Here is a 15,824-nt window from a genome sequence, read left to right as displayed (position 1 = left end):
TAAGCGCGGTACTACTGAGCCACGCGCGAATAAGGATGCGAATACTTGCGGATCGTCTTGTATATCGCGTTCGGACTTGCGTAGTATTATAAAAGAAGAGCTACGTATGTCTGTCACTAATTGCATTGCAGATTTTAAGAGTGATATAAATAACCAGTTATGCGAAATGAAAGATGATATTCGAAATTTTCACGAATCGATTTCTTTTATGAATAGTCACTTCGAAAATTTAAATGCCGAAATAAAGTCATACAAAATTGATATCGAACGTATAAAGAAAGAGAATGAATTATTAAAAAGCGAGCTCTCAACCATCTCCGCGCGATGCATCCAGCTGGACCAACTCATGCGATCGTCAAATTTAGAAGTTCAATGTGTACCCGAGCATAAGTCCGAAAACCTGATTACAGTAGTAAAACAACTAAGCAAAGTAGTGGCATGCCCCATAAACGATACAGACATATCTTACTGTAGTAGAATCGCTAAGAAAGACCCTAAAAGCTTGAGGCCCCGTGCTATTCTGGTTAGGCTGAGCAGTCCCCGTCTTCGTGATGCATTTCTAGCAGCCACCGTAAAATACAACAAGCAAAACCCTGACAATAAATTGAACTCCAGTCTTCTGGGTCTTGGTGGAAATAAAAAGTCGGCTATATACGTCACCGAAAATTTATCCCCCGAGAACAAGGCTCTTCATGCTGCAGCTCGCCTCAAAGCCAGGGAATTGAACTATAAACACGTGTGGGTGCGCAGCGGCCGCATATTTATGCGTAAAACCGATACGTCAGAATATATCCATGTTCGCAGCGCAGGAACTCTAGATAGTCTGTGTAATCAGTAATTGTATGTATTGTAACTGGTTATTTATTCTTCTTTAAATTAATCATTTGTTTATTATTGTTTATTCTGTTTAAATTCTCGTCCCTAAATGTATACTTTCAAAACGTTAGAGGTTTGCGCACTAAAACATTAGATTTGTATAGAAACGTTTTATGCTGTGATTATGATGTTATTGTACTATGTGAAACTTGGCTAAACCACACAATACTTGACTCGGAATTATTTGACGATCGCTATGTGACATATAGACGTGACCGAGAAACTAGTTTATATCACAAAAATAAATCAGGTGGTGGCGTTCTGATTGCCATATCTAAGCGCTTCCAGTCTCGTAGATTAACTCAGCTTGAGAGCGGTTGCGAAGATCTATGGGTTGAACTTGATTTGTATAGAAATCGGAACTGTTCAAATAAGTTATGCATATGTGCTGTGTATATACCTCCCCCCGTTCAAAAACATATCCTTGAGCATTTTATTGACAACACTAATCGTATTTTAGAATCTCGCGACAATACACTAATAATGGGTGATTTTAATCTAAGTTCGGTACTATGGCCTAATGATAAAAACATCACATCTCAGTATTGTTCTCTACCTGGTCCACTAGGGCAGACATTAATCGATTTTGCCGCTTTAAATAATTTAAAACAATATAATACAGTATTGAATCACCAAGGTAAAATTCTGGACTTAATTCTATCGACAGAGACCGTTGAGTATATGCAGGAAAGCAAGTATGTGCTTAGCAGCAATATTGACCAATACCATCCCCCCCTGGAGTTTGTTTTGTCTTGTTACAGTAGTCCAAGTCTTCCATCCCAAACTCCTGGTGATAAATATAACTTCCACAAAGCAGATTTCGATAAAATTATATGCGAACTCAACTCTATATCTTGGACTAATGAATTCGCAGATCTAACGAACGTAAACGATATGGTAAACATGTTTTATAAAATAATAAGAAGTGCCATCGCGAAACACGTACCTTTAAGTAAGACCAACCATAAAAAATATCCCTGTTGGTATAGCAGAGAACTTATAAAATTGCTTAATGAAAAATATAAAATACGAAAAAGATTTATTAAGTACAGAAATCCTTTGGATGAGCTTTCTTTTTTGCTACTGAAAAAGCGTTTTGCATCATTAATTGAATCTTGTTATAAGAACTATATAAAGCACATTGAGGATTCCTTATCAAAAAATCCAAAATTATTTTGGACACATATGAAAAACAAGCGCCAGAATAAAAGTACCTATCCTTCTTCAATGTATCTAGGTGACAGGCAGGCCTCTAATGGTTCTGACATCTCCAATCTCTTTGCATCCTTTTTCGCATCTGTCTATAAATCGCCTTCTACCACTTCGTTACACTATCATGATTCCAATTTACAATGTTCTTCATTAGTCAATATTCTAGCTGAATTGTCTTTTTCGGAAAGTGACGTACGTATTGGCCTAAAAAAGTTAGACCGTAATAAAGGAGCCGGGTCCGATGGTTTACCTTCTTTATTTGCAGTTGAATGTCATGTCGCCCTTTCCTTACCCCTCTCAATTATATTCAATAAATCAATAGCTTCTGGTATCTTTCCTAGTGCATGGAAAGAGTCTAGGGTTGTTCCCATTCCCAAATGTGGTAACTCAACATCTGTGACGGACTATAGGCCAGTTTCTATACTACCTGTCTTTGGCAAATTGTTCGAGATTTTGATAAGACCAAAAATAACGTGGCACATAAAACAATTGATTTCACACCAACAGTTTGGTTTCCACAAAGCTCGATCCACAACAACGAACCTCACCTCGTTTGCGACCTTTTTGACGGATTCAGTAGACGCTAATATCCCAGTTGACACCATATATACTGATATAAGCAAAGCTTTTGATACCGTAGACCACAAAGCTCTAATTCACAAACTTTCTTCTTTTGGTATCACAGGAAACTTGCTGAATTGGTTTTCCTCGTACTTAAACGGTCGGATTTCGAGGGTGGTTGTTGGCGGATATTCGTCTCAACCTTTTTCAAACCTATCAGGCGTTCCCCAGGGATCGGTTTTGGGCCCAATCCTGTTTAATATTTTTATAAACGATGTCGTACCACTTTTTAAATACAGTAAATGTTTTCTATACGCTGATGACCTCAAACTCGCAAAACAAATAAATAATAAAGACGATGCTCTTTATTTACAAGCTGACTTAAATCGCTTGGTGGACTGGTGTTTGACAAACGGTTTAGCTCTGAACACAGATAAGTGTAAGTATATACGTTTTTCGCGAAGTACACTCAGTAACACACAGACATACACTATAAATAATAAGATATTGGAAGAAGTAACCACTATTAAAGATCTCGGAGTTGTTTTTGATAATAAAAATAAATTTAACACCCATATCGACACTGTTGCAAATAAAGCCTTTCAAATGCTAGGCTTTGTAATCAGAAACACAAAAGAATTCAGGAAACCACAAACTAAGATCAAACTTTTTTCGGCTCTAGTTCGACCCGGTCTTGAATATTGCTCTCAAGTCTGGTCACCGCACTACGAGGTACATATTAAGCGTCTAGAGAAAATCCAAAAACGTTTCCTGTGGCACCTAACGTATCAATGCAATAAAGCAAAATTGTTACCGACGTATGAAAATCAATTAAAACACTTTAAGGGCTTGGTCTAGTAGTGCAAACAAATGCATCCTGTCATCCTATATGTAAATAATACAAATGAACTAAGGGAATGTTGCTCCACTTAATTTTTAAAAATTAAATCATTCGTATGCATAATTTAATATTCGTAATAAGTACCAAAAATGACAATTTGAAACAATTTTCGTGAAAATTACACCGGGTGATTTTTTTTTTATCAGTACACAAAATTTGCGAATACTTTCTATTGATATCTTCAACTTCATGTTTATATAACTGATCAACTTTTACAAAGAAATTTGGACGAAATATAAAAAAAAATAAGCTTTCCATACAAAATGCATAACTCTATACATTTTTTTCGACCTAAGTTTCTTAGTGAAAGTTGTTCAGTTTAACTAATAAAACGGATAAACAAATTTTGTATATAATAAAAGAAATGTAAAGTTGGTGTTAAAAAATTATTAAATAGAAAAATACACAAATGAAAACAAAAGATATTTATTTCTGACTAGATTCCGCCCGCGACTCCGTCCGCGCGGATGTCAGTCTTCGCGTCTTCTACAGATTTATTATATTACTAGCGACCCGCCCCGGCTTCGCACGGGTGCAATGCTGATACTAAATACACTACAGAAAAACTGTGAACGTTGTATATAAAAACATAGCGGCCCGCTCCAGCTTCGCACGGGTATAAAATAGATAGCCGGGCGGCCGGCCGGTGCCGCCGCAAACGCTACGTCCCGCAATTTTTAAATCTGTAATATCTTCGAAAATATTCACTTAAATCATTCGGTGTAAAGGGCCATATAGATCTATATTAAATGAACAATGTATTCAAGGTATTTAATTGGTTAAGGATTAATGCTGTATTGGTTAAAATCGCTTCGCAAATTAACCATTATTTGTCGTAAAAAGTAATTGACAAAAAAAAGTTATTGTGGGTTATCCATAAGAGATAGACATATACCATCGCGGACTTTTCTGTAGACCTTTTCAATGTGTATAATACTTAGTACATTATTTTGATAAAACTCGTAGGGTTCAGCCTGCGTTTGCAATGTAAGCGGAAAAAATGTAATTTTTTACGACATCACAATAGAAACCTCAAAAATAACAGTACTTCTCCACTATTTAATGGATGTTATTATACATATAAACCTTCCTCTTGAATCACTCTATCTATTAAAAAAAAACCGCATCAAAATCCGTTGCGTAGTTTCAAAGATTTAAGCGTACAAAGGGACATAGGGACATAGGGACAGGGAAAGCGACTTTGTTTTATACTATGTAGTGATGTATAATATATAGATTTATATTGATAAACCTAATAAATCTTTTGCTAGCATTCTGATGCTTTATCGGTTGCACTGGATTTATCTCTTTTTTTTCAATCGCTTGAATGATATAGGATGGGTCCTTGATGGACATCGAATGCTGAAGTCTCGAATCAATCAATTCTGACAGTAGGCAATTTATGTAAAATCTTGATAATGGTCCATCATTTTATTTTGCCTAAACGTTACATACTTTTTTATATATTCTATTTTTAACGAATGATTCACTCCAGTCCAAACAGCAAATAAGCAGACTTCTGCTTCTGCAACGTTTAGTTGTCCCTGAATTTGGAAAAAATAGTCATGATTCTTATCTATGACAAAAGTGTTATTTTTTGCATTATATTTCAAATATTAAAATTTTTTTTAACCGCATCTTCCGCTTTCATGTCTTTTGCCGGAATTAGACATTTAACTTCTACTAGTCCCATTTTCCCTTTTTGATATGGGAGTGTATAAAGTAAATTTTTTAGATATTTCTCGTTATACTTTTAAAAAGTTATTATTGTCATTTTGCTCATTAGGTAAAGTAATTTCGATATCAGTTTTAAGACGAATTAGACCCTGTATACAATCCACCATCCACATTCATAATGTTTTCCTGTCCTCCTCTCCTTTACGCTGTTCACCGATACATTTTAAATGAGTAAATCTGCTACCACTGAAGGATGTTTCATTGTGATCAGCAAATTTTCACCACTGTTGTCGATTATTTGTTTTTCATTTTTAATCAGCAATTGGGAATCATCAGTTTTGTTTTTTGCAGATTAGTGATGTACCCTAACAATACGTCGAAAAGGGAAAGCATCAACGAATTATCGTTTTCGTCCTCTTTTTTTATTCTTCGCGTCTCTGTTACTTGTGTTTGTTTAGTTCTCATCACCCACTGAATTTTCTATGTTATTGTGATCTTCCATTACATCTGAGTTTTGATGATGTGATGATAATCCATTCGTTTTAATATTGGTACTTAGAGTTGGTGGACTAAACTAGAAATGGTGGACTAAATTTGTCAGCGCGTCTGTAAGATCAGAATATAAAACCAACATCCTGTATTTAAGTTACAAAATTAATAATCAAACAACATGCCGCTACGTTGAAAATGACTAGAAGAAAAAATTAAAACACCTCGGGATATAATTTTGGAGTAAACAAATCATTTTCCCCGTATGGGGATTTCCCCGGATGAACTTGGGAAGTTCAAGTTCTCAATACAAGTTTATATTATATTTCGTATTTCTCAAACGAAACGAAAATGAAGTTCCAAAAATATTTATTCATTTTTGGAACTTCAAAAAAAATATATTATAAGAAAATTTATGAGCTTACTTTAGTTTTAAAGAAATATACATCCCTTTACTGACACCCCGTAAAATAAAGAAATTGTTGCCAATCACCTTTGCAATCTATTTGGTTTCATTAACTATATGTTCGAAGATAATTGTTTTTCTAGTAGTTACACGCGTATTTTTTTCGTTTATTTTCCATATCGAAATCAAATGTTTAAAAATACGAATATTTGCACAAAACTATGATAAAAATAATCAATTAACAAAAATATTAAATTTAATGAAGTAGAGCAACTTTCACTTCGGTATGAAGGAAAATCGAGCGTAGAGCACACGTCAGAACGCTCCGGCCCAAGGAGCGCGACTAAAGAAATTCGCTAGGATTTTTCCTAATTATTTTAAATATTTTTTTAATATTTAAAGAATTATCAAAATTCAAAAAAAAATTTTTTAAAGGATTAATACTCATTGGTCTTCAACCAACTCGAATAAATTAATGGAAAAAATAACTTTTAGCAGTATTTATCAATAGATTTTGTAAGGCAAAAAATGGGAAATTTAATGAATTTATAACGTTCTAATTAAGAAAATCATAAGTTTTTCGGCAATTGTGTTCAGCAGTTTTTAATAACGACTATATAAGGATAATAATGCGCTGATCAGATTGTGTAAATTGTAATCGGTTGCAACGTAGTGAGTGCACAAAGTTAGCTCGAAATGTCTTTGGGGGAAAGAGACTTATCTTGAAGGCCTGATTAAGGTAACATAAAGTAACTTTATAAATGTGAAAAAATTCACGCGCATTGCGTATATAACACTAATTGATAAACAAGAAAAAAAAATTCAGTTTATCATTTCATTAGCCGGGAAAAAATTGTCAAATAACTTGTTGAAAACGCAATTTTGCTAGACTGCAGCCTTAATCTCCATCGTTTATCGGACAGGAGACAGTTATTGGACATGAGCTTTTTGTACAAATTAGTTAATGGTTTGTTGGACTGCCCGTTTCTTATTGAGAGAATAAATATTAACGCACCTTCGAGGTTGCCCCGTGTAGATAAATACGCCCCTTTTTCGACCAAAATATCTAAAACCAACCTGGGTCAGAATGCCACAATAAATAGGCTCTTAAAACAGTATAACAAATTGTCAAAAGATCGTGCAATAGACATAGACATATTCTCAGACAGTCTTCCAAAATTTAAAAATAATGTTGTTGCTTCATTTGTCTCATGATTAACATCATTGTCCCGGTCAAGTTTTGTGTGTTTACTATTATATAAATTTTAAATGTTTAGTCAATTTAGATTTATAAGTTAATTATTTACATTTTTTTGTTTTCTCATAGTTCTCAACATAAAAAAATATTTAAATGTAAGATACTAACTATCACTGTTTTCTTTTTAACTTATTTTTTTCAAATTAATCGTTGTAGTTATTGTCATAATATGTAACCGTAAACCGTTTTATTTCGCATGTGGTGTTAGCCTTTAAGTAGTTGTTACATTTATGTAAGTTATTTTGTAATCTTTTTTTTTGTATGCTTGTACTGATGTAATAACTGTTGGCTGACCTTAAATAAATAAATAAATAAATAAATAAATAAATAATATAGAGTATAGACTATAGATTAACTACAAAGTCTGTAGGTACCTAGTCATTTTCATTACCGACTTACTTACCTATCTGCAAGGTTTTATCTTCAAATTCTATATATTAATACTTATTTACCTCCTATACATAATTCTTACGTATTAGAATAACAATAACAGTTATATAATACAAATTGCACTTTAGATAAAAACTTTTACCCTCTCACCACCCCCTGCTGTGAATTTTATTTCGAATTCCTTCTAACAAGATTCAGTTAATCCGTGGACAAATCCAACTAGACTTTATTATACAGCCAAGTTTTTAAAATCTTATTTAAATTAGTTTTTGCTTAAGTTTAAAAATGCAATTATTATAAAGATGCAAAAATGATGAAAACAATAATAATACAGGAATCTAAAGCATGAATAGCCATTTTTTATGGTTTTAACCAAGATTTAACATAACTAGAACAGATATTTAATAGATTGACATCAATACTATTGCATTTTTTTATTACTTATTCAACACAGGTATTCAATTACGATTATTATTATAAATAAGTAGCGGTCCGCCCCGGCTTCGCCCGTGGTATATATTTACGTTTTCTCTCCATAAGAACCATCCTCGTACTTCAAGGAATATAATAAAAAATGGTTGCCTGTAAAGTCGGTTTTACGGGCGAAGATTTTACGTGACAACGTCTTTTTCTCGATCATAGTTGAGTGGGAGAGAGACGCAAGGCATTCGGCGGGCCTCTCTCTCGTTCGGTGACTCATCGTAACGACCGAGCGTTACACTTTTTCATAAGTGACTCCCAGTCGCAACCTAATTTAAGACGTTGTCACGTCAAAAAAAGAATTATCGAAATCGGTCCAACCGTTCACGCGTGATGCCGTGACCAAGGAAAGGATTTTTATATACCTATATGTAGATTAGGTTATTTCTTTGTGAACAATAAACTAGATAAGTAAGTACTTATTTTTTGATATGTAATCATTGAGTAAGTGACACAAAATAAGAGTCATCTATACTAATGACATGCTTGAGTATTCTCAGAGGACCGTAGGAGGACCCAGGGGATTTGAATAAAGAGTCGAATTGAAAATAAATGAATGTATTCAGTAGTATTTACATATGTTTACAAGTTTATGATATTATTATTTAGTTTTTTAACTTGAGCACAGAACTTGAGTCTTAACGACTCTACATTTTCGCTCAGGTTACCTATTATTATTCCATCTATACCGTGTATTCGTGGTACCTAAGTCTTAATTATTTTTTGAAGTGAAACTTCTTTATCGGGGTTGGAAAAAAATTTGGTGTAACATTTTTTCGTTACGCGTGACATTTTTCCGTTACGCGCCATCTTTTTCTTATTCCTACCACGCGTGATTCGACGTATTTCTGTGAAGTTGCAGTAAATTATTTTTTTGAAAAATAAGGTCATAAAGAAGTTTCACTTCTTAAATGTGTACACTAGTACACGCACACATTTTTTTTATTTTCAATAACCTTTTGACACTTACTAATATGTAGAGAAATATCAGACACAAGAAGATAAAGCATCTCTTACTTAGTCACATGAAAACTGATATCTATTACTACTAATATAAAATAACTTAATATTTTTTTAGAGCTACCGTTTCTGTACTTAGTTTTACCATTTCTTTAGCCATTTTGACTCAATGCGACTAGACATTTACGTAAGATATACCGACTCTTCGATATTAACACTTGAAACTAGTAAATTGTATTAACACTTGTAAATAATTTGTACGAGCATATTGTAATCATAAATAACAGAAATTTATTTATTGAAATAAACACAAAATCAATAGCAACGAGCAAAGAACAAAATCTTCCAATATTATTTCAAAGATATAAATCCAGTGCCGTTTCACTCATTAAGACGATACACAAAAAAAAATCCACTGCTTGGCGGGCGGAGTCTAATAGCTCGCTATCGCGAACGCGGGTGTGCGCGAAGTCATTCTTGCAAACTCGCCGCGCTGCCGCTGGCCGACTCGGGACAAACATGTATGGAGTCGTCATACAGTTATAATAATATTCTTATACATATATTTAATTGTTGATTTATTGGTTTTATTTTCTTGCTTATAAACAAATAATCTTCTTTTTAACAACTACTTAGACATTATTAATAATAATTATTATTTCGTAATGTTTACTTTATTACAAAATAATACAGGTTATAAATAATCTTTAATATAACAAAAAATATTGTTACTCTGAAAAAATGAAATGGTACTCAATAACGCGGACTACTGAATGGATTTAGATAGAATTTGATGCTGACGTAGATATTATGTCATGCCCAGAAATGAAAGGTAATATTTCTGAAAGAAGTTATAAACCCTAATTCTTCTCAGTCAAAGTCAAGAGTGGAAGATATCACTAATACAGTAAAACTGATGCGAAACTTTGGATGTTAATTTGTATATTTTTTTGTTAGTTGTTACTTAATCACGTCAAGACTACATTACCAATTTTGATAAAATATAGCTAATTGCCTGGATTTACACAAAGGATACTTTTTATCCGAACTGAACACTTCTGTGGGATAAGACAGGATTCACGATATAATCTAATTCCACGCGGGCAAAGCCGCGGTCGGAATGATATTTTTTTAAATAAAAAAAATGTTTAAAAAAAACACAAAATATATTGACGCATGTATTTATTTTTTGCACTCTATTATAATTGTAATTATTCATTACAAATAATCAAAATAAAATAGCCAGAACAAAGTTAGGCCCTGGTAGGGTAGGTAGGCAGGTACAGCAATGTGAGACGAACACTGGCTTATTTATACCAATAATAATGTATTATAAACATTAAATTAAGTTTACTTTCTAACAACAAAAATACATAATATTAGCTAATGTGAAAGCGAATCAACCAATCATCACACAAAAATGAAATGTGCACACAAATATTCATCCAAATCGGTTCATGTCATTAGGAGGAGTGACTGCAGCGCCATCTTCCGGGCCCAATTGTGTTTCCAGATCACCCAGGAACTCAATTTAATATACTTACACAAAATTTTTCGAAATGAAAACTCACATTACTATGTAAATATGAATATAAACCTGTTTTATTACTAAGCAATTTCCCGCACAGGTGTAGTAAGTATAAATGAAATAAATATCAACATCAAATTCTTTATACAACATACTTATCTACCACCTTCTAAGAAATGTAATTCTTGAAATTATTTCGTATTTTTTTTAATATAATACTACTCCAATGAGCTCCTATTCCATATTATGTCCGCCATACTTCCACTAAGTTCACCATGATTTTTTATTTCTTTGCACTTTGTTGCTTTTTGCTAAAAATGGAATCATGCGATAAAACCAGTAGAGCTTTGATAACATACATTTTTGACTGAATAAAGGTACTTACGAAGGAGTGGATTCACATTGTGAACAATCAGTGGGTTTATTTTCCTTCTGGATTCCGGATTTCTGAAAAGATTATTTATGCTATAAATGAAAAAATCTTACACATTCGTTATGTACTTAAAACAGGGGTACATATCAAACATCGTCTATAATACAATTATCATCAAATTTAAAATAAAACCAACTTACTTCATTAATTTGTTCCAATTGTAAGCATTCTTTTTCCTCCAACCTTTATGTTTCTTCTTCTTATTTTCTTTATTGTCCCCATTTGTCTCATTTTGTCTTATCGTGTTGTCACCCTTTTTTACGATTGCGCGAGCGACACAAGTTCCCCGTGTGACAGCCGTAGCGGGAATGACTCGTGCAGCGATCGGGGTAGGAAGGTACAGGGCGGCTCTCGCTATATTGGCTGGTCGCGCGCTAATTTCAAGTATTTCTTGTTTATTTCAAAACCATCGCATATTTCAAAATTCTAACACGGTAGACGTATAGGTTGTATATTTAATAGTTAATATCCAAAAAGTCGTAACTTTACGTTTGTTATTTTGAAGATGCCAGAGATTAAAAAAAAAATAACAATGATAACTTTGTATTTTTTTTCTATCGAGAAAATATCATGGAATCATGTTTCTAAAACGGTAGACGTATTGTGTTACTATTGAACTTTCTTGTCAAGAATTTTCATCACGACAACTTTAATAATATAAAAATTAGGAAGGTTTGAAAAGGGCCGTAAATGTTAGAAAAATTAATTCATCACCTTAAGAGGAGATAAAATTTAAATTGCTAAAACTTCCCCCTTCGAAAAAAGGGCTAGTGGGCGTCAAAAAAGTACCGAGGGGCCAAGACGACCCCGCTCTCTTGGAATTCCTTTTTTAAGGGTCACATTTTAATGTGGAAATCGGAAATTTTTGGAGCCATTTGAGTTATTTTCCAACAACTTTAAATGCGAGATTCAAAACCTAGTAGAATTATAATTATTATACTTATTGTTTCGTAGACTTTCAGAACAAAATGAATCGTATAAACAGCATTTATATTTTTCATTGTTTATTAATTATATGGATAATAATTTATCCAGCGTGTATCTTTTCAATAAAAATGATTCAACAGTTTAACAAACTGCATTAAACTTGTGGCCTTGACCTTTAAAATGTAGAGCTGGCGAACGGATTTTAGAAAATTCGTTCAATATAGGACAATAGATTACGAGAGAAATCGCTTTTCCAAGTAAAGCGTTTATTTTATTACACACATCAGATAATTTATAAGTTTTTCCTAAACACTACTAAATACTTAAAAACTTTGATCGTCCATCGCCTATAGCCTATAATAGCACAGGTCTAGTACCTAGTTCAGTCGATTATCTTTTTTTATTGGTAATTTTTATATCGTGACTGGGTATAAATATATATTTTTTTCATTTTTAACTCAAGCAAACAACAAAGCTTCTTGAGGTTTTTACTTTTTACTTTTTACCGTAACAGCGTACTTTAACCTACTTTAAAAGAAAAATTCCGCAAGCCTTTAACCGAATGACTCGTAAAAGCGAACTTTTGGCTATGTTTTTAAATAAATGAGCGTTGTTAAACAGTTAATTGGTTGAGGGAAGTTCTGGGGCCTGATTGACGTGTCGCTGTGAAAAATTTTACTTTTAGTTCGCGAATAATGATGTAGTATTAACTTGAATATATACTGTATTTTATGGTTGTAGATTGTTGGATGTGAAATACTTGAGAAATACTATACTTTTTTATTGATGGAATGGATACAAAGAGGCATGTAGACCGTATATCCTCACAATGTATACCTATAGGTATCTTGCACGCTGAAGGAGTGCTAGGTTTAATATTCAAAATTACCTACTTAATACTATCATCTACGTCTTCAGATAAAATAATCCTATGCCATCAGAATATTGTAGGTATGCGAATTTTCGAAACAATTATTGGTTAAAAGTAATATCTATTATGGTTCAAGGTAAGTTTGAAGTGATTCTATTTTCTTGTATTTAGTACGTGTATAGGTTGTTTGTAAGTGATGGACTTAATTATGAATGTTAAGAGTTAAAAACGTAATAGGTATATATAGTAAACTAGTGGTCCGCCCCGGCTTCGCCCGTGGTACCTACATGTTTAAACTATCCTATCTCTCAAGTTGGATCGAACTGCACACGGTGTGCGAATTTTATTATAATCGGTTAAGTGGTTTAGGAGTCCATTGAGGACAAACATTGTGACACGAGATTTATATATATTAAGATAGAACGGTTTATAAACCCATAATTAATTAAAATGCCTAAATTAAATGTCAATAATTATAATACTTAGGTTACCTACTACCTCCTACTACTACTACTACATTATAATATTTTCGTAAAAATATTAAACTCCAAAAACACTCGTTTCTGTTACTAAGCTAATTTTTATAGTTCAGAAAATGGCGAACAAAAAGCGCTTTGAATTTTCGACTCGATCTTAATTAAAAAATCGTGTCGACTCGCAAATAAAATCAATTCCCCCCCATCCTTGGGGAGGCTCACTTTTTCTCTAAGACCCTTCACCTAAGAATTTAGACGTAATTATATTTGTGTAATCATTACGAAGTTTTGATAGACGGGCGCCGATGGAGCCCCCCGATTAGAGATTTTATACAAAGAAAATGGGATATTTTAAGGATTTTTCAATGAGAAATGTATTTGAATATTGTGTATTTTTTTGAATACATATAAGTTTTACTTTTATCTTTATTGATGATTTAGAAAAAGATTTATTTAAATACTTATTTAAAATTATGATTATTTTCAGGAAATTTAACCTTGAATAGATAATAGCCGTTTGCCGCTGCTACGCCTGCACTCCGTCGGGATAAAAAGTACCAACAATTTATGAACATTTATTTATTTTTTGAACATTTATTTTTATTAATTTATGTACATGGGTCATATTCAAATCAGGTCATCCGTTTCGCTTGAAGACTATACCAATATCGAAAGTATCTAAACAACTAACAAGACGTAACCAATAAAGCCAAAATATTTTTAGATATTTTTTTAATAGCAGTTAGGTACCTACTTAGTTTAAATGAAAGTTACTTTGTTGAAACTTGATTTACTGATGAATAAAACTACAAAGAAATGTTAGTACATGCAATCTTTTTAATAATATATCTACTATCCGACTGTAACTACAGCAACATTCCATCAAAGAAAAAAATCGATAATCTTTTTTATTTCACGGCCATGATATTTTTATAAAATAAGAGTTGATAAGTCGACATCAAACGGCATTGTCATGAAAAATGGGGTTAGAGGCGCCATATTGCCTCCCCCACCGCCCACTTAGAAAAATCTTTAGAAATACGGACAAACAGACCCGGCCAATCGGTGAGGGTTCAAAAAATTTGATCGATAGTAGGTGGGTTAAAGTTATACAGTTTTTATGGATAAGTTGTAGATAGTTTTTTGTTACGTGTGTTTGGCTTTTTTGTTAGAATTAAGTATGTAGTTGTTAAGCTATTGTATTATTATTTATTATGGAAATAGAAGTTGTATAAAACTATGGTTGTTGTTTTTATTTTATACTAGCGGTCCGCCCCGGCTTCGCCCGTGGTACATATTTACGTTTTCTCTACATAAAAAATTAAAAACCATCCTCGTACTTCAAGGAATATAATAAAAAAAGAATTATCGAAATCGGTTCAGCCGTTCTCGAGTTATGCGCTTACCAACACATTTTGCGATTCATTTTTATATATAAAGATTTCGTGTTATTGAAGATTTTATGTTTGGAACTTATTTTATACTTACGTTCTTTTCGGCAATACCTTATACGTATCTATACCTACATAATAAATATTTTAAATTATTAATAACCTCATAAATATAAAAATTTAAGTAACTTTTCATTGACGAATTAATATGAGGTGCTTTTCAAGAGACCGCGTCTACGACTCTACATGTATAGGTAGGTACGGTACCTACATGACGACGGACGTCCAGTCTGACATAGTTTTAACTACCAATTAATTCTAGTAATTTAACGATTTTGAACCATTTATATAAGAATTTTACATAATATTTTATATGTAATAAAAACAAAATTACGTGTTCTATAACGTTAAAGTTATTTTTCTATAACTATTAAAAATCAATAAACCACACTCACCGGTTTAAACCACTTTTTCAACACTTTTGAAACTTTTTAAAGATATTTAATAAATTTAAGAGACCATATCCAGACATGGTCAGATCGCAACTGATTTAACCCTTTCCCTGCGATAGTGGGTCAAACTTGTCTTACCGGTTATCTTGCGAAGGGTCGTCACAAAAGGTGGCAAGGGTGCTAACTGGACATAATAGCACCTTTGCAATGTTAATAATAACGCATTTCATTATAATATTTGGACCTATTTAAGTATCCAGTGGGCCTTTTGTGATTTCCGGAACTGACCTGACCGGTTTTGGCGCGTTGTAGTTAGTGATGTTTGCGTGTCGATAGATTTGTAGTTTTGATTTTTATTTATGCTATGTAAAGTTAGATGATAAGTCTTGTTTCTGAAATATAATTATAGAGTCCCTAGTCTATATTCGATAGTTGTGCAGATAGCAAATAGAATTTTATTATTATGAATAAAAACATACTGTATCTAAATACTAATATTTATTATCTGTATCAAACAACAACAGAATATTTCGATA

At 32.8% G+C, this 15,824-nt stretch overlaps 2 long non-coding RNA genes across 2 annotated transcripts in view; both read right to left on the bottom strand.

Annotated features, from left to right (window-relative positions):
• LOC149477640 (uncharacterized) overlaps positions 1-15,374 on the bottom strand; it is a 35,079-nt gene extending 19,705 nt beyond the window's left edge. The window contains exon 1 of the long non-coding RNA XR_016317551.1: positions 15,292-15,374. This is a non-coding gene — a long non-coding RNA (uncharacterized LOC149477640). The remainder of the gene's footprint in view (positions 1-15,291) is intronic.
• LOC149477641 (uncharacterized) lies at positions 9,924-11,879 on the bottom strand. The gene is made up of 3 exons (XR_016317571.1): positions 11,312-11,879; positions 11,124-11,185; positions 9,924-11,049 (listed from the first exon to the last, which is right to left on the bottom strand). It is a non-coding gene; the product is annotated as an uncharacterized LOC149477641 (long non-coding RNA).
• Positions 15,375-15,824: the final 450 nt, after the last annotated feature.

Source organism: Colias philodice, chromosome 24 (genome assembly GCF_061535455.1).
Source record: "Colias philodice isolate Cphi_HAF_F1 chromosome 24, ilColPhil1 Martin Lab GWU primary, whole genome shotgun sequence".
NCBI classification, from domain to species: domain Eukaryota; kingdom Metazoa; phylum Arthropoda; class Insecta; order Lepidoptera; family Pieridae; genus Colias; species Colias philodice.
This window is presented reverse-complemented; position numbering and strand designations above follow the sequence as displayed.